This window comes from Myotis myotis, unplaced genomic scaffold (assembly GCF_014108235.1).
Source record: "Myotis myotis isolate mMyoMyo1 unplaced genomic scaffold, mMyoMyo1.p scaffold_m19_p_10, whole genome shotgun sequence".
In the NCBI taxonomy this organism is placed as follows: domain Eukaryota; kingdom Metazoa; phylum Chordata; class Mammalia; order Chiroptera; family Vespertilionidae; genus Myotis; species Myotis myotis.
This window is the reverse complement of record NW_023416314.1, coordinates 31,480,593-31,499,487: the sequence shown is the minus strand read 5'-3', so window position 1 is coordinate 31,499,487 and position 18,895 is coordinate 31,480,593. Positions and strand designations below refer to the sequence as shown.

Sequence of the window (18,895 nt, the reverse complement as noted above, 5' to 3'; positions counted from 1 at the left end):
AACATCAATGATGAGAGAGAATCATTGATTGGCTACCTCCTGCACCCCCCACACTGGGAATCAAGCCTGCAACCGGGCATGTGCCCTCACCGGTAATTGAACCATGACTTTCTGGTTCATAGGTTCAACCATTGAGCTCAACCATTGAGCCATGCCAGCTGGGCCCTTTACTGCTTTTTTGTCATTTAGATTTATTAGCTTTTTAAATAGAAATTCTGGCTCAGTATACCTATGGAAGTCATCTGAATAAAAAAATAAGAAACATCAGTTACAGGATTCTATTATTATTATTTTGATTTGGGAATGTATGTGAAAATTCTTATAGTAATAGAAAAAGAACTTTTGTTATTTTTATGGCTACTCAGACAGGGGAAGGTCATAGGGCGAAGCTAACAGCAAGAATAAAGCAAGTAAATATCACTAAAATAAAATGTAAAATGTGTGAAAAGAAAAACACAAAACATATGAAAAGACTACATCATATGTCATCAGAAAAATGCAAATTATAACAACAATGAGATTCTACTACACACCTATTAAAGTAGCCAAAACCCAGAACACTGACAACTCTAAATGCTGGTGATGATGTGGAGCAACGGGAACTCCATTGCTGGTAGGAATACAAATTGGTACAGTTTGCAGTTTCTTTTTTTTTTTTCTTTTTTAACAAAAACAATTCAACCTCATTTATTGTCATCTTGTAGTAACTCAAGGGCATTGTATGACTAAATGGGTAAGAAATATTCTCCCAACAAAGGACACAAAAAACACAAACTGTATTGCTTCTCAGTAATTCCTCACTTCATTAAGTCATTTCTAGGTGGAGACAGTTTGGAGCAGAGTAATATTATCTCCTTTTAGCATGATCCGGCCTAGTTGTTTTCTTGACTCTGTTTTAGAATGAACCTCTTCTGCATCATCTAATACGAGGTTCATATACTCATCAAAGCCACTGATACAGCCTTCTCTCCGCATATTCACTTGCTCATAAAGCCACACCTGAATCCGAGATCTATTTTGGCCCTGGCCACGGTACGCCATGGTGGAAGCTAACAAAGACCACACGAAGCCGCGCGCTCTCTCGGAGCCACTTCTGGAATAAAGAACCTGAAGCGGCAGTTTGCAGTTTCTTAAAAAACTAAACATACCCTTGCCATACAATTCAGCAATTGTGCTCCTTGGTATTTACTCAAAGGAACTGAAAATTTATGTCCTCATGAAAACCTGTCCACGAATGTTTATAGCAGTTTTATTCATAATTGCTAAAACTTGGAAACAACCAAGATATTCTACAGTAAGTGAATGGAGAGATAAACAGTGACACTTCCAAACAATGGAATATTGTTCAGCACTAAAAAGAAATGAGCTATCAAGTTGTGAAAAGACATGGAGGAATCTGAAATGCATTTTACTAAGTGAAAGAAACCAGTCTGAAAAGGCTACATGCTGTGTGATTTCAAGTATATGATTCTGGAAAAGGCAAAACTATGGAGATATAAAATGGTCAGTTGTTAAGGGGAAAGGAGGGTGAGTAGGCGAAGCGCAGAAGACTCTTAGGACAGTGAAGCTACTTCATATGATACTGTAATAGTGGATACATGTCATCATACATTTGTCCAAACCCATAGTATGTACAACACCAAGTGTGGAGCCTAATGTAATCTATGGACTTTGGATAATAATGATGTCAATGTAGGTACAACTGTAACAAATATACTACTCTTATGGAGGATGTTGGTAATGGGAGAGGCTATGCATGTGTGAGGGCCAAGGTATGAGAAAACTCTATACCCTCCTCTCAATTTTTCTGTGAACCTATAACTCCTCCCAAAAAAAGTTTATATTAAAAAATGAAAGAGAAACACAAATAACATGATATAGGGCTTCAAAAGAGGAAGAAATTTGTTAATTATACATTCATTCTTTCAACAGACATTTATTGAACACCCATTATTGCCAGGTACTGCTAATAAAGGAATGTCTGGGGAAAAATTTTTTTATTATGAGGTATAATATATACTAATAAAAGCCTAGGTGGTCCTCGTGCCCTCTCATGACACCCTCACATCATCACAAGATGGCCACCCCCACGTCATCACAAGATGGCCACCACAAGATGGCCAGCAGAGGAGGGCATTTGTGGGCAATCAGGCTGGCAGGGGAGGGTAGTTGGGGGCAACCAGGCCAAGCAGGGGAGGGCAGTTGTGAGCAATTGGGCCAGCAGGGGTGCAGTTAGGCGTCAATCAGGCTGTCAGGGGAGTGGTTAGGGGGTGATCAGGCTGGCAGGCAGAAGCAGGGGTGGGCAAACTTTTTGACTCGAGGGCCACAATGGGTTCTTAAACTGGACTCAGAAGAAGGAGCTGCGGCCGTGTTTCCAGTCGTTGCCATGTTAACACTGCTGCTGGTGGAGGAGCGGAGGGGAGAGCAAGAGAACCCTCCGCTCTTTCGGCTCCGCGGGCCGGATAGAACAGCCAAAAGGGCCGTAGTTTGCCCACGGCTGAGTTAGGGACAATCAGGCAGGCAGGCAGGCAAGTGGTTAGGACAGTTGGATATCCCCTGAGTGGTCCCAGATTGGAGAGGGTGCAAGCTGGGCTTAGAGGACACCCCCTCCCCCCCCCCGCATGAATTTCATGCACAATTACCAGGCCTCTAGTTAACATATAACAATGGAAAATTTAAACAATATTGTTGTTTTCCAATAATTACTTCCAGGACTTCAAAGCCTATCTGTCCAGACCTGCTTGGAAGGGAATGTGTTGTAATTACAGAATTTTACATCAAATGATAGTTTCATGAAGGATGGAGGGAAAAAATAGACATTTTTTCATTTCCCACTAAATGTTAAGCATTGTGATACCAGCTTTACAGAATTTATCTCCCTTAATCCTTACAACTTCCAGGGAGGGAGGAAAGTCTTTTTATCTCTAATTTACAGATGAGGAATCTGAGGCCTAACTGTTGAAATAACTTGCCTGAAGTCATACACAAAGTGGTTGGGACTATAGTGAAACTAATTCTACTAATTCTGTTGTGAGTAAATTAATACAAAAGTTTTAATGGTGATTTCTCTATAAAAACAATACTCATGATCTCAGGATTGTTTAAATGTTTTTCAATTTATTGTTTTTAGGAAAATTAAACAATTTTGATAGGGGAGACTGTAGTTACCAAAGCATAAACTGTCCACAAAAAACAATCACAAAAGAGGAAACTCTCAGAAATGTTCAATCATTACTTAACATCCAACTCTTTTCTCCTACGATTTGTGGTTACCCCATTTGCCTTAATGTTCTTCCAATAATCAGATATTGTGCTGGGTAAACTTGTTCCCATAGTTTATTTATTGAATTCTCAGTATCTTTAACAGAGAACATCAAGATAGTGAATGTTAAACTTGAGGAAGTATTTATGTTTTCTATTATTAGCAGACCCCTGGAATTAAACTAGTCCAAAGAAACAGACCAGCAGAACAGCCCAGTTAATAGCAGATTAGGACCACAGCCATTTAACTCTGTGGATAGAGCGTCAGCCTGCAGACTGAGGGGTCCCAGGTTTGATTCCAGTCAAGAACACATGCTCTGGTTGTGGGCTCGATCCCCAGTGGGGGACACACAGGAGGGAGCCAATCAATGATTCTCTCCCATCATTGATGTTTCTATCTTTCTCTCCCTCTCTTTTCCTTTCTGAAATCAATAAAAATATTTATTTTTTAAAAATAGCAGATTAGGTATAAAATGGTAGATGCAAAATGGATGGTTACAATTCTGAAATTACCCATGTTTGTGGAGTGTTGATCCATAAAGTGAATTTGTATCATTATTCATGAACTCTCTGTATTTCAGATTTTGTGACTTTCTATGAAGCTTGGACTATTCCTGCTCTTGGGATTGAACTAGATTGAAGTGGGAGCACGCTCCATTAGGATAGTTTCTGTAAGGAGAGCAGTTAGTGTTTTGATAAACAGAATTTAAATGAGTACATTTGAAGATCTAATGGATTTATTAAATAATTCATGAGTTGGGTGGGATCTCATCTATCAAGTAGAGAGGTTATTTACTCTGGAGGGGTTATACAAGATGGAAGGCTTTTATAGAAAGAAGGGTGGGACAAGGAAATCATCAACAAGAGAAAAATGAAAGTTCATTGGAGGAGAGTTCAGGTGACGACAACTTCTCATTGGCTAAGCTGTGGTGTTTCCATTGGCTGGGCTTGTTGCTGGGTGAAAGAAAAATCCTCTTTCCTCCTGTTGGAGCAATAAGTATTTGCATATTCTGTTTGGGAGTGTAAGGGGCCTCTTTCCTGTTGGAACCCATAACTGAATTAACTGATACTGTAATTGACATGGACTTCCTGTTTGGGGTAATTGACAATGGGAATGGTAGAGCATGAAAGCTTCCCTCTCTATGGGTCTTCCTGACTCTAGTTTCAGTTGAGGTTTCCTGTTTTAATTTTCCCAAGTTCTAGATCAAGAAGTTGTAAGTGATCTAATGAAGAGTCATCTGTTGGAAAGGTAGAACCATCATCAGGAAGAGCCAAAATAGCATGATTAGGAGCAGGCAGGGAGGAGACCTAAGGGTCATGGAGAGAGAATAGAGAGGAAGACCTGTGTTGCCAGACTTGTCCCAGTGGCTGGGAGTGCCACTACCTCTGGTGCTTAATGTTTCCTATTTGCCCACTAGATCCACTCTTCACTTTCCTTCCCCACTCCATGTCTAGAGTGTTAGTGCCTTCCAGCTCTCAATTAGGTTAGCATAAAGAAAAGCCCTGGTCTGTGAGTGGGGGAAAGGCAGGAAAGGAAGGCAGGGAGAGGTGCTTATTCTCTTGGCTTCCTCCCTGCAGGGCCACTTCTGGCTGACTGAGTCCCTCAACCTGTGTTGGGCTGCATATCTGGCACTTTGGCCAGACGGGTCATGCTGTGCTGTCTGTTCCTAAAACACATAGATAGGAAGGAACTGACATCAGGCCAGGCTTTGAGATATGGTCTCATGGCCCCTTCCCAGCACATAGGCCTTCTTTCTCAGAAGGCCCGGAAGTCTCATTCCAAATTTGGGAGACAAAAGACTGGAAAAAGTGTAAATAAAGAGAGTTTCCTCCATATTGGGGGCCCAGAATTTGAAAGACACATTTTTCTCTGGGCCTCCACAGAATTTAATAATAAAATGTAACTCCTGTAGTCTGCGCTGCAGTTCGGCCTCTGCTCCGGCAGGGTGCTGTAACTGTAGTCAACTGACCAGCTTAATAAAGGCTCTTAAATTTAAATTCTGAGTCGGTGGTCTATCTCGCTGAGTGAACCCATAACAAACCAAAGTCACAGTTTCTCTTGAGGGTACCAAATCTCATATTTCTCTCTCTTGATATCTCTCTCTCTATATATATATATTTCCATTGATTTTTAGAGAGAGTGGAAGAGAGAGAGAAAGACAGAGAGAAATATCAATGTGAGAGAAATACATCAATTGGTTGCCTCCTGCACTCACCCTGACCAGGGCCTGGGCCACGAAGGACCCTGCAACCAGGGCACATGCCCTTGACCAGAATCGAACCCAGGATCCTTTGGTCTGCAGGCCAATACTCTATCCACTGAGCTAAACCAGCTAGGGCTACACATCTCTGTTTTGTTCTACGTTCTGAAAGCCTTCATTCCCCTTGTCCTTTGGACCTTGGGTTGGTAACAACACAGCTACTATTATCCCCCACTATGTTGTGTGGGACCCTGATCACTTTTTAATAGTCCCTTGATAAATAAATCTTCCTTAGCTTTGAGAGTACTAACTATTTCCCACTGGGATCTTGACTATTACTGCCGGAAGCCAGTCCATCCTTGCTGCTTGACACAGTCGCTACAGGGAAGAAACATCTGCACAGCATATGTTTCAAGGGACCTGGCGTATATGGCATACTGTTCTTAATATGTTTGCTTCCCTTCTTAGCGTTATGTGTTTTAACCAAGGTCACCTCTCTGAAAAAGGTTGTTTCCCCAGGTGGGGATTTTTCCCTGGAGTTAGGGAGGGAATAGAACCCCTTAACTAAGTGCCAGGCGGGTAATTAATCACTTTAACTACGAACAATCACACTTAAGCTACATAATCTTTACTTAGGATAATCTCCTTCAGTTACTTCCTTGTAGCTTAATAGAACAATAGAGTAACCTTGGAATGGAGATAAGAAATGCCCTAACCTTTGGAATAGAATGGATAGGATTAAAATCAACCAGTATAAATACAGATGTAACAAGACAACAAAGACAGAACTCGGCTGGAGATCCTGGCTAGGCTGTTGATCAATTGACTGCTGTCTCCGTCCACACCTTTGGGAACCCCTGGACCTGCTGGGGTTGGACCCCAACATATTACACTTCCCAATATTTATTTTCCCCTTATTTGGAAGCAGAATGCTCACTTTTACTTGAGTTCATTGCTATACAACCAAAAATGTATTTTTTCAAGTTTCTCTTGTAGCGAGGCAGGGCCACAGCAGTACAAATGATATATAGTTCTTATATCTCTTTAAAAGGATATAAGAGCTAGCGCTCTCACGTTAATGGCGGGCGGCGGCTGCTAAGTGGGACACCGACAACCGCTGCCCGCACGGGGGGAAGTCTCCCTGCTTCTCCCCGCTTTCCGCTCGCTGCCAGTCCTCGCCAGCATGTCCGTGGTGCCGCCCAATCGCTCGCAAACTGACTGGCCGCGGGAGGTCAACCAGTTCGGCAATGAGTACATCCAGCAGACCAAGCCCCTCACCTTGGAGCGCACCATCAACCTGTACCCTCTTACCAATTATACTTTGGGTACAAAAGAGCCCCTCTATGAGATGGACAGCTCTGTTGCAGCCAGATTTCAACGCATGAGGGAGGAATTTGATAAAATTGGAATGAGGAGGACTGTAGAAGGGGTTCTGATTGTACATGAGCACCGACTACCCCATGTGCTACTGCTACAGCTGGGAACAACTTTCTTCAAACTACCTGGTAGTGAACTTAACCCAGGAGAAGACGAAGTTGAAGGACTAAAACGCTTAATGACAGAGATACTAGGTCGTCAAGATGGATCCTGCAAGACTGGGCCATTGATGACTGCATTGGTAACTGGTGGAGACCAAATTTTGAACCTCTTCAGTATCCATATATTCCTGCACATATTACAAAACCGAAGGAACATAAGAAGTTGTTTTTGGTTCAACTTCAAAAGAAAGCCTTGTTCGCAGTCCCCCAAAATTACAAGCTGGTAGCCGCACCGTTGTTTGAATTGTATGACAACGCACCAGGATATGGACCCATCATTTCTAGTCTCCCTCAGCTTTTGAGCAGGTTCAATTTTATATACAACTGAATTCCTGCACAGTGGAGAAGTAAAAGAAGCCGTCTCTGTGAGCACAGCTCTGCACAGTCTAGAAAAAACATGGTAGGAGAGGTTTTTTGTTTTATCTCTTTCCCACCACCTAAATTGCCACCTGCTTTCTATTGTTTGAATAGTAACATTGACATGAAGAACCTAGATAGTGGTGTAAACATATGTGATAATGTTTAATTTGCTTTTGTTTCTACGCATACGTTTTTGTACATGAAAAAAAGTGGACTTCAAAAAAAAGTAAAAAAAAAAAAAAAAAGGATATAAGAATTATATTCTCTATTCCTCCATCAATAATGTGATTCCTGGAGCTCCAGCGTCTGTCTTGGAACATGAGGATCAGAAGCACACCCTAGAGATGATGGAATAGAATGTTACAAGGAGCCTGGGCTCTGACAACTGAGAACTTGCTATAACAGCCCTGGACCATCTATTTGTTTTGCATAAGGAATAAACTCTATATTGTGCAATGCTCTGTTATATTTGCTTTTTCTGTTATGTGCAGCCAAACAAATCCTAAATAATGTCTTTTTGGAACTGAGATTTTCTGCTATGGTAGGTACCTGTCTACATAACCTTTATCACCTTCTAACATTATTTTCCTCCCATTAGAATGTAAGCTCCTTGAGGGTAGGAATTTTGCTTGTTTTGTTGTATCTAGCACTTAGGACGGAGTTCATCATTAGTAGGGGCTCAGTAAATATTTGCTAAAAGCATGAAAAAAACAAAACAAAACACATGAATGCATGCTATCTGGTACAAATTGCAGAGATGCCACTACTGACTGAAGGAGCTGCACCAGGAAGTGTTAACTCCTTTACTCATTAACATGTGATGATTACATTGAAGTCTTATTGCTTCACATCTCCATGCCTTTGCATGAGCTACTCATTCTGCCAGGAATGCCTTTTCCCCTTGTACACAAGGTACACTACTACTGATATCTCAAGTTTTAATTTAATTATTACTTTTTCTGGGACACTATTCTCCAGTCCCTGCAAGTAGAGTTGATCTTTATTCAACTCTATTTTCAATTCTTAGTTGAATTACAGCACTTACCACACTGCATTGCATTAATTGTTTACATGTCTGCATCCTGGACTAGATTCAGGGGCCTCGAAGGAAAGTCTATAACTTATTTAGCTCTATATTCCTAGCACCTAGCCCTGCCCTTCTCATGGTGAGACTCTATATGTTTTCTGAGTTATTAGCAAGATGACAGAGCTGAGGCTGTGATTTGATTTTTCTAGTGGGAGTAAAAACCACAAAGACACTTTTGAATTACTTGTTTAGTGGAAACAAATACTGTGCAGGAGCAGACCAAGGAAACCTGGTCCCAATCCTGGAAATTCCTCCCTGGTGAACTCTTTAAATAATTTTAGTCTCTTTGAACATCTAAACCCGCAACTATAAACTGGGACCTCATAGGATTGTTGTGAACAAGTCAATGATTGTGGGTGAAAGCTCTTTGTAAATATATTGGTAAGCTTCAGGCAGGAACAAATTTAAATTACCCAAGTGAGGAGTTTGTCCTTTTTAAAACAACCATCTATACTAATAAAAGGGTAATATGCTAATTAGACCAGGAGACCTTCCGGACATCCTTCCAGACAAGCCATGGTGGCGGGGCCAAGGCAGAGGCGGTTAGGGGCAATCAGGCCAAGAGGGGAGGGCAGTTGGGGGCAATTAGGCTGGCAGGGCAGTTGGGGGCGAGCAGGTAGGCAGGGGGGAAGTTGGGGGCGATCAGGCTGGTAAGGGGGGAGCAGTTGGGGGTGAGAAGGCCAGCATGCAGTGGTTAGGGTCGATCAGGCAGGCAGGCATGTAAGCAGTTAGGAGCCAGTGGTCCCAGATTGTGAGAGGGATGTCCAACTGCCGGTTTAGGCCCGATCCCACAGGAATTAGGCCTAAACTGGTGGTCGGACATCCCCCGAGGGGTTTCAGGTTGGGGAGAGTGCAGGCAGGGCTGAGGGACACCCCCCCATGCACAAATTTCGTGCACTGGGCCACTAGACTAATAATAGAGGAATATGCAAATTAGCTGGAACACCGTAACATCACGACCGAACAGCAGGGACCTGAGGCTGCATGGTGCCTGACTGGGGCAAGGGACCTCAGGACGCACCCCCCACCCCACGGGGCTTGACGGGGGTGGGGCCGGCCAGGTGGGTCTCCTGTGTTTTTGAAGCGTGTGCAGGTGGTGGGCGGGGACTTGACTCTAGGTCCCACAGTGCACACCAGATTCTGAAAGGAAGGAGATTTTCATACACATTTTACTAATTTTCTTTCATTTCTGACACTTCTATTATAGAGAAAGGGCAAATAGCAATATTAAAATATTTCCTCTAATTAATTCCCTTTTAACGTGCATGAATTTCATGCACTGAGCCACTAGTAATTTATAATCCCAGAATGTTTTCCTACCAGTCCTCTGAGTGCAAAGATATATCTATGCTGTAGTTTAGGTCTCTGCGCCTTATTTGTAGACCTTGGAGAGCCTCCATGAGCTGGGGTAGCTTTCACATTTTAAGGCCTCTTATCTTTTTATTTTGATACTAGAGGCCCGGTGCACAAAGATTTGTGCACTGGGGGGCTGGGGGCGGGGGGGAGGGGGAGGCCCTCAGCCCGGCCTGTGCCCTCTTGCAGTCTGGGACCCCTCGGGAGATAACAACCTGCTGGGTTAGGCCTGCTCCCAGGTGGCAGAGGGCAGGCCTAATCCCTAGGTGCAGCCCCTGGTCAGGCTCAGAGCAGGGCCAATTGGGAGGTTGCGATGCCACCCTCAGTCACGCTCAGGGTAGGGCCGATTGGGGGGTTGGGGCACCACTCCCTGTCACACTCAAGGCAGGGTCGATGGGGAGGTTGCAGCGCCACCCCCTGTTATGCACAGAGCAGGGCCAATCAGGGGTTGGGGAGCTCCCCCCTGTCATGCACAGAGCAGGGCCCATCAGGGGGTTGAGGAGCTCCCTGTCACTCACAGAGTAGGGCCGATAGGGGAGTTGGGGCACCGCCCCCTGTCACACACAGAGCAGGGCGGATCAGGGGGTTGGGGCGCCACCCTCTATCACCCACAGAGCAGGGCCGATCAGGGGGTTGGGGCGCCGCCACTCTCACACTCAGGGCAGGGCCGATGGGGAGGTTATGGCTCTACCCCGTCACACACAGAGCAGGGCCCGTGGGGGGGGTGGGGGGGGGTTGGGGTGCCACACCCTGTCACACACAGAGTCGCAGGGCGATCAGGGGGTTGGGGAGCTCCCCCCTATCAGGCACAGAGCAGGGCCGATCAGGGGGTTGGGGCGCCTTCCCCTGTCAGGAACAGAGCAGGGCGGATAGGGAGGTTGTGGCCCCGCCCCCTGTCACACACAGAGCCGCAGGGCGATCAGGGGGTTTGGGCGCTGCCCCCTGTCACGCTGATCCCGGTGCTGGGAGGCATATTACCTTTTTACTATATAGAATAGAGGCCTGGTGCATGGGTGGGGGCTGGCTGGTTTGCCCTGAAGGGTGTCCTGGATCAGGGTAGGGGTCCCCACTGGGGTGCCTGGCCAGCCTGGATGAGGGGATGATGGCTGTTTGCAGCTGGTCACACACTCTTCAGGGTGGGGGTCCCCACTGGGGTGCCTGGCCAGCCTGGGTGAGGGGCTGAGGGCTGTTTCAGGCTAGGACTGAAGCTCCCAACTGCTCCTTTTTTTTTCTTTTTTAAATTCTGGGCCAGCTTTAGCTCTGGCTTCAGCCCTGAGGCTTCAGCTGCTGAAAGCAGGTATCTGGTTTTTTTGGGTTCTATAATCGAAACAATGTATAACTCCAGCTCTGAGATCCCGGCCGACTGAAAGCTGGTTTCTGGGGTTTTGTTTAGCTTCTATATTTGTTACAATGTTTCTTAAACTGCAAGCTCAGAGGCCGGCAAGGCAGGCGGGGAATGTTGCAGCCCTCTGTCACTGAAGCAAGCAAGCCTCATGTTCAGTTTAAGCTGCCTGGCTGCCGGCCGCCATTTTGGCTGGCAGTTAATTTGCATATCGCCCTGATTAGCCAATGGGAAGGGTAGCGGTCATACGCTAATTACCATGTTTCTCTTTTATTAGATAGGACTAGAGGTCCAATGCACGAAATTCATGCAAGAGTAGGCCTTCCTTCCTCCGGCTGCCAGCACTAGTTTCCCTCTGGCACCGGGGACCCAGGCTTTCCTCACAGCCCTGGCTTCATCTGGAAGGTCATCAAGAAGGTCTAATTAGCATATTATGCTTTTATTAATGTTAGGTTAGGTGGCCCAATAGGCGGCATAGGAAATAAAGAGAGTTGAGTTAATCAGAAAAGAAAGAAAGGAAAGGCTTTATTCTGTGTCCCCAGGTGACCCACGGGTCCCAATGACAGGGCACATGGATCCGCACCAACAGGGAGGGGGTCGCTTTTTTTATACAGCTGTTCAGTGAGGGTGGGGGAGCATGAGCTGTGGGAGTTCCCACCGTGGGGGTCGTCATGGTTTCCAGGTGTCATCATCTGCCTGGTAGCTGACCTGTTAGGAATTCCAGGGCGTCACCATCTCCTGGTGCACTGGCCTGTTATGGATTCTAGGAAGGGCCCAGTATCTATGTCACCATCTGCCTGGCAGAGGCATGCATCAGCTCCTGGACTCCCTTTTGACCTAACAATTATTATAGATATTTTTATTGATTTCAGAGAGGAAGGAAGAGGGAGAGAGTGATAGAAGCATCAATGATGAGAGAGAATCATTGACCGGCTGCCTCCTGCACATCCCCCACTGGTGATCGAGCCTGAAACCCAGTCATGTGCCCTGACTGGGAATCAAACCATGACCTCCTGGTTCATAGCTCGTCACTCAACGACTGCATCATGCTGGTAGGGCTGAGGCCTCTCATCAGGAATCAGCCTTCTTCCTTTCATGAAGCTAGTCCTAGGGATGCATATGCTTCATTTAGGATTAATATTTATGACAATACCTTTCCTTGCCCCCTGAGCATCCAACACTGAATAGCAGCCAGAACCTGAAACCCCCTGGTGCTTGAAACCTGGGTTAAATGGTTCCAGGTCATGGAAGACCCCTCCCTCAGCCTCTCAAAATTGGGCCTTTTCATTGTGAGGTAGTTTAACGTTCACTTTGTTTTTCTCTTGTCCTTGAGCCTCACCTTGATTTGCCCTAGCAGGCTAAAGAGCTTAGCAACTCAGCCAGTGAGAGGGAGTCCTTATGATCCAGTGGGAAGGATGGAAGAAGGGGCAGGAAGGTTACAGTGACAGAAGAGACTTTTATTGGCTACCCTTAGTGCTCAGGGATGTTTTCATGGGCCTCACCTAGAGTTATACTTGGATCAAATGAAAAGATGGGATCAGTAACTCATCCCTGGAATGCTGTCTAGCAACACTGGTGACATAATTGCTATAGTCTGATTCCTCTGGGCTGACTGCTCACAAGGGCTCCCAGCTGTTGTTGGGAAATCCTGAGCATTTTGCAAGTTTCTCCAGTCCTCCCCTCCTGTTGCTTGTTTTCATGATGGTTGTAACTCCCTTTTCCCATTTTCCTTCATAGTGTCTCTAATCTCAGGTTAGTTTTCAGATTGAAACGTCTTCCTATCTGTTCATATGTGGCCCCATGAACACTGGAACAGCTATGGCATTCAGCTTTTCAAACTTCTGCTCCATTCAGACTATTTCTACCACACCTGCCATATTCAATCTTACTTCCTCACTTTTGCCCTCACTACAGCCCTCACCTATAGTGCTCTTCCCTTATTAACCTTAAGTCATTCTTCCTTACACAGTTATCAAGAACCCATTTCAATTTAATTAAACTCTTATCAAACTCCTAGTATTTATTACATGGTAGGCATTGTGTTAGATTGTGGGGACATAAAGGTTAATGAAATGAGAATGTGGCTCCTGACTTCATGGAGCTCACATTCTTGGAGGGAAGGAAGGCAAGAAAACTCATTGACTATAATGTGATCAGAGATATCACTTAATGGCAAGGGAAATACACATGTCTGGAAGAGGTTAGGGCCACTTATGTGTTTTCTACAGAACTATTTTGCCCTGGCTGGGTAGCTCAGTTGGTTAGAGCATCGTTCGGATATGCCAAGGTTGTGGGTTCCATCCCCAGTCAGGGCACATCGAAGAATCAACCAATAAATGTATAAATAAGTGTAATGACAAATCGATGTTTCTCTCTAATAAAAATAAATAAATAAATAAAAGTTTTTAACTGTTTTGAACCAGTCAAGCCCACATTTATGTATGTTTTCTGGGAATTCTTGTTATACTTGGAGTCACTTAGCTTAGTTCATGTTATTCTTGTGTCACAAACAGATATAAACCCCTTGAATTTAAGAACCATGTTCTTTTGTATCCCACCCATGGCACATAACATATTATTGAACATAATATTCACTAATACATACTTATTTGGCTTAATTGTTGGTTGCTTGATTTAGGATACAATGGAGTTGGAGAAAGAGCTTGGGTTGGGGAATTAGGCGGCAGGAAGCCAATATGGGTGCAAGATTAATGAACAGATTACAACTGAGGGTAATTGGGTTTCAATCCTTTTCAGGGGACTATATAGAATTTTCCCCAGAGGTGTCTTATGTTTTTTCCCCCCGCCCTTGACAGTCCCCTAGCCTCCCCTCCCAGAGGTGTCTTATCCAAGGAAGTTGAGGTAGTTATTCACAAATTTCCATCCATCATTAGATGGTGGGCTGCTGAGTTGTTAATGCCCTGCCCATGCGTGGACCAAGCTCAAAGCCTAAGTCCGAGTCACAGGTGCTTAAAATAGAAAGAGATCCTGAGAGTAAGAAAACAGTGAGGGCCAAGGTAATATCCATGGGGCACTGGCAGCATCTGTTGTCATTATATATATATATATATATATATATATATATATATATATATATGGCTAACATGCAAAGTTTCCCCTTGGGAGTTCAACTGGGAGACCGGGAATTCAATCGCTCACTATGGCATGTGCTGACCACCAGGAGGAGGCGCGGAACGAAGGAAGGCCCCAATCTGTCCTGATAGATGGCCAGGCCTAGGGACCCTACCTGTGCATGAATTTTGTGCACCAGGCCTCTAGTATACTAATAATATACAAAGGTGTCAATTGAGTCATTGTATATAATAATTAAACACTATACACAACCTACATATATTTTAGAGGGGATTGGCTAAGGATGCCTAACCAACCTTATGACAAAGATATAATTTCTGTTAAGCTTTTTCAAAGACTAAAACCAGGAGTCCTTAACCTAGTCTGGAGGGTGAGAGAAGGCCTCTTTTGGAAAGTGATGGTAGCCATGTATGTTGGGAGGGAAGCTAAGAGGAACAATCCAAGCAGAGGGAGTAGCACTGTAAAGCCCTGAGAAAGGAGGAGGCTTGGAGCTGGGCTTATGTGGCTGGAATATAGAGAATGAGGACAGATTGGCTTCCTGAGGTTCATGGTAGGCAAGGACCAGAGTAAGTGGGATTAGGATTTAGGGAATTGATCCTGGGGACAATGGGAAGCCATGAAAAGGCTTAAGTTTTGCAGCAGATGTTTAGAATGATGGCTCTGGTTGCAGAATATAGAGGGTAGAAACCTACACTACACTGCTTGGCCTCTGAGTTCTTTGGTGAAGTGAAGGGTGTCAAGCTGCCAAGAACATATTCCAAAGCTGATTATTGTTGTATTTAAACAAAAGAATGATATACTTAAATGCATAGCCCATGGACATGGGCAATAGGGTAGAGAAGACCTGGGAGTTGAGTAAGGACTGGGAGGAGGGGGGAAATGGGAGATATCTGTAATACTATCAACAATAAAAATATATTTAAAACAAGATATTGTGGAAATCATTATTGGGAAAAAAGAATTATATACTCATTTCAAATAATCAGAGCTACTTTTAAAACATTTTTATTGAATTTATTGGGGTGACATTGATTAATATAATTATATAGGTTTTAAGTGTACAATTCTATAATACATCATCTGTATATTGTTTTGTGTATTCACCACCCAAAGTGCCCCCTTTACCCTCTTCTGTCTTCCATACCCCCTTTTCCTCTGGTAATCAACATGCTGTTGTCAGTGTTTGAATTTCTGTTGTTATTGTTTTGCTTAATTCCTTCATCTTTTTCATGAAGTTCCCTAATCCCCCTCCCCTCTGACAGCTGTCAGCCTCTTATCTTTATCTATTCTATCATAGGGTCTCAGCTAACCCAGTATTTGCCTCTTTGAGTTAGTAAAACCACAACAGTGGTCAAGTAAGGTGAAATTGAAATCAGAAGGCCTGGATCAGTCAACAAATATTCATTGAGTATCTACTGTGTGCCAATTTTAAAGCCTCCTTTAGAGGTAACACTGGACTGGCTTTTTCTTGTCTTAGCTATCTTTCTAAACCACAGACTTTAAAAACAAATGTTTTGAATTATACAGCTTTAGGACTGCTCATGGAAGGATGTACGTGATACCCTAAGTTTAAAAAACAAGTAATAAGTATAATGACCCCATTTTTTGTAAAGATCAAAAAAATAAAATGCTATACACTTTGTGTTTGGGTGTGTGTGTTCATTGAAAAAGACATGGAAGGATTACACATTAAACTATGAACAGTGGTTACCTTGTGACTAAGGACAGCCAGAGGGAATGGTCATTTTTTATTTTTATACTTGTATTTGAATTCTTTAGTATAAGCATGTATTATTTTTGTAATTAAAAGATGAGTAAACAATAATGTTAAATGGATAACATTGTTCATGTTTATAGCAACAATATATACATTATATACAATGTATAAGTATTATATATACATATACTGTATATGGTATAATATTGTATGGGGAGGGGCAAAAGTAGGTTTACAGTTGTTCCTATGGAAAATAATACAATAATTAATAAATAACAATACAAGAATAAACTGTTTTACATACTTACAACTGTAAACCTACTTTTGCTCCACCCTGTATGTACATTTACTATATATATATGGTGTAAATGTTATTCTTGAATGTTATTTACATACACTGGATTCGCATGTTTAAGGGGAAATCCACCTCCTGGCAGTGCTAGTTAATGATCTGTTTTATGTTTTCAAAGGGATTGCTTTTTTAAAAAAACAATAGCTGAGGTTTTTACTTATTTATGTTTTATCATTGGGGTCTGCTGTATATGTTTTTAAGTAATTTTTTTATTTTTCAATTACAGTTGATGTACAATATTATATTTGTTTCAGGTGTACAACCCAGTGATTAGACAATTATATAACTTATCAAAGGGATTGCTTTAAAAACTTTTTAAAAAATCCTCACCCAAGGATATTTTTTTATTGACTTTTAAAGAGAGAGAGAGAGAGAGAGAGAGAGAGAGAGAGAGAGAGAAAGAGAGAGAGAGAGAGAGAGAGAGAGAGAGAGAGAGAGAGAAACATTAAAGTACTTGCCCTGACTGGGGATTGAACCGGAAAACTTTTGGTGTTCAGGAAGATGCTCCAAACAACTGAGCCACCTGGCCAGGGTCAAAGGGATTGCTTTCTAATTCTTTTTTTTTTTTAAATATACTTTATTGATTTTTTACAGAGAGGAAGGGAGAGGGATAGAGAGTTAGAAATATCGATGAAAGAGAAACATCATCGATCAACTGCCTCCTGCACACTCCCTACTGGGGATGTGCCTGCAACCAAGGTATGTGCCCTTGACCAAAATCGAACCTGGGACCCTTGAGTCCGCAGGCTGACGCTCTATCCATTGAGCCAAACCGGTTGGGGCGCTTTCTAATTCTTGTTTCCTTATTTCCTTTTGTAATTTCTGTTTAGTATACACATTTCAGTTTTTCTAATGACATAAAAAATTTACATCAGAAGGGTAATTGATTGCCTAGAACAGAGCTTTTTTATTTTAAAACATTTTTTTTAGGAGAAATTAACTTCTTTTGCACCCTGTGAACCAAGGGAGAATACTATTTCCTTAAAAAAAAAAAAAAAAGGTTGTTTCATATCCTTCAGAAACACAATAGTCAATGGGTTTCGTTTTTTAAAATAGTTCTGAAATACCCACTGTTTCCTAGTCAGATGTAGCACTTTTTCATATTACTCTATGAGATTATAATTATGATTGGGCTTTAAATTTCATGAAGGCTGGGTTAAGGGCCTATCAGGTTCACCACTGCAAATAACACAGAGATGGGAAGATAGCTGGGGCTTAATGTTGGTGCAAAGAGGCCATTAGGTGCATATTCTGAAGAAAGAACTAGCACCAAAACTATCATGGGAGAAGTTTCAGGCATTTATTTGTATATTTAAAAATACTGATTATGTAGTTTGTTATCTGTCCTGAGGATATAAAGAAAAATAGTCTTGCCCTAGCCCGTTTGGCCCAGTGGATAGAGCGTCAGCCTGCGGAATGAAGGGTCCAGGGTTTGATTCCCATCAAGGGCTCATGCCTGGGTTGCAGGCTCCGTCTGACGTGCAGGACCCGGCCAATCAGTAATTCCCTCTCATCATTAATGTTTCTATCTCTCTCTTCCTCTCTGAAATCAATAAAAATATATTAGAAAAAGAAAAATAGTCTTGTTATAGTATTGCACATGATTTGAGTAAGATTGCTACTTCACTCTTGAGTTTTCTGTGTCCTTTGTGGGTGCATAGATTTGTTGCTTTATGTGATGCTAAGCATATATTGTTTACTCTGTGTAGCCTGGGAGTGTTACAAATAGAAGCGAAATTAGAGCTTCAAAAACTTTAAAAATTTTTGAAGCACACTTGCTTGTTAAAAGGAATATTAAAAAGGACAGGCAGATATGTCCTATACCTCAAAGTTTAGTAATTAAATTCACCTTTAAAATTACAAAGAAAACTGTTAGAGGACTATCTTAGCCCAGGCATTTATCTCCCTTCAGAAAACAGGAACTCAGACAATTCCTAAATTTTAACGGTCTATTAAATCCGAATACCACATTAACAATGGTATGAAATTATTGAGATCAATAATTAGTTTTTGACAATGTTTCGTAGCTTCACATGAGAAAAGACAAGCTCTCCTCCGCCTTTTACTTCTCATTCGTATGCAGTATCACATTAAGAATGAAAAATACATGTCAAAACAATCTTTATGTGTAGTTTATTATATATCAATTATACTTCAATAAAGCTTCTTAAAAAACACAAACAAAACAAAAAAGAAATAAAAATTCTACTTTATAGGGGACAAATAAAGGAATTGCTTCATTTATTTCTTCAGAGCGGTTACTTCTGGGGAACAACAAAGTATCTCTACAGAGCCGCGTAACCTAAGGAAGCAAATTTTATCTACTTGGTCCTTTTCTTTCTTTTTTTTTTTTTTTAGCCTACATGTGTATTTCTATCTTTACGCGATGGAAAAACAAAACAAAACACCGTTTTAGTAGATTGTATTATGCTGCAGTTGCACGACAGAATTAGTTGAATGCTCTGTGCTTGTAGAGTATCATTTCCAGCCTCCAAATAGGATTTTAGAAGCTTGGGAAACAGCCTTAGAGTTGAAATATACACATTTTCCCGACGTGCCCCAAACAGCGTATTCTTAGGCTGTTTCGAAGT

General features: G+C 42.6%; 1 pseudogene; it reads left to right on the top strand.

Annotated features, from left to right (window-relative positions):
• The first annotated feature begins 6,630 nt into the window (after nucleotides 1-6,630).
• Nucleotides 6,631-7,445, top strand: LOC118662736 (annotated as a pseudogene).
• Nucleotides 7,446-18,895: the final 11,450 nt, after the last annotated feature.